Consider the following 1,417-nt stretch of genomic DNA (forward strand, 5'->3'; position numbering starts at 1 on the left):
ACCTCCCTGTTTCCTGGTCTGCTAAATGGGAATGATAATATCTATCTCATAGGATTAATTTTTAAAATACCCATCAAGCATATTAATATATAGTAAGCAATCAGTAACTTCACTGTCCCCCTCCATTCTCCTTATTCATCTTTGTAAGCGTAGAAACCTTCTTCTTCGTCCTCTTCCTCCTCCTCCTCCTCCTCTTCTTCTTCTTCATCTTCTCCCTCTCCTTCTCCTTCTGTCTTCTTCTTCTTCTTTTTTTTGAGACAGTCTCGCTCTTTTGCTCAGGCTGGAGTACAGTGGCGTAATCTCAGCTGACTGCAACCTCCGCCTCCCGGGTTCAAGCAATTCTCCTGCCTCAGCCTCCCAAATAGCTGGGACTACAGGCTACACCACCACGCCCAGCTAATATTTGTATTTTTAGTAGAGATGGGGTTTCACCATGTTGGCCTGGCTGATCTTGAACTTCTCACATCAAGTGATCCGCCTGCCTTGGCCTCCTAAAGTGCTGGGATTACAGGCATGAGCCACCGCACGTGGCCTAGGACCGTCTTAATGACAACTTGGTCTGGGAGTTACTCATTTCGTTGAAAAATCCAACTGAATTGTGCTGCACTATTTCTAGGTAAGGCCAAGTCTTCTTTCACTGAATATAGATTCATTAGAGTTGCATCTCATTTTCTTTGCAAGTCAGACATAATTCTGTGATTTACAGTCTTGTTCTCTTAAAATGTGAACAAGAACAGAAGCTTGCAAATATTTAGCTATATTTATCCATGGTATATTTATACTATTAATATAGTATAATTTTACATGTTTTATCATGTATGCAGTCTGTCTATTTTATAGTTAATAACTGTGAAGGATACGTGTATTTTACAGTTGTCTCACTTGTAACTAGATGGACAGGATTTTTAGCATCTTACCTTTATCGAGTTTTCCCGAAGCAGTTAACTATGTTATCATAGTAATGGCAACCCTCTTTTCACATTATTTCATTGTTATATTTAATTAAACTATGTAATGTAAATACAATATCTATAATATTATAAACTATGATATGTAAATACAATATCAGAGACAACCGGAATAAACAGGTTTGGGAACAATTTTGGCTAAACAAAGAAGTGATTTGGCGAGAATAGAAATATGTGAGCATACAAAATACGAATCCTCTGTCCTTGACTGCACCGCACTCTGGGAGGGACTGGGCATCTTATTTTACAGAGCAAATCGAAGCTTCAGCCTGGAATCCACTTACCCCTGTCTATATCTATTCCCGGCCTCTGCTTTCCTCCTGCTGCCTTAGAGGACAGACCCTCCTGCCTGCCTGAAACAAATCCCTCCTCCTGTGCTTCAGATCCAATCTCCTCCTGCCTTTTCAGCAAATTGACACTATCAATGATTTCTTCTAATATATTCAGTC

Source organism: Pongo pygmaeus, chromosome 5, assembly GCF_028885625.2.
Source record: "Pongo pygmaeus isolate AG05252 chromosome 5, NHGRI_mPonPyg2-v2.0_pri, whole genome shotgun sequence".
Taxonomy (NCBI): domain Eukaryota; kingdom Metazoa; phylum Chordata; class Mammalia; order Primates; family Hominidae; genus Pongo; species Pongo pygmaeus.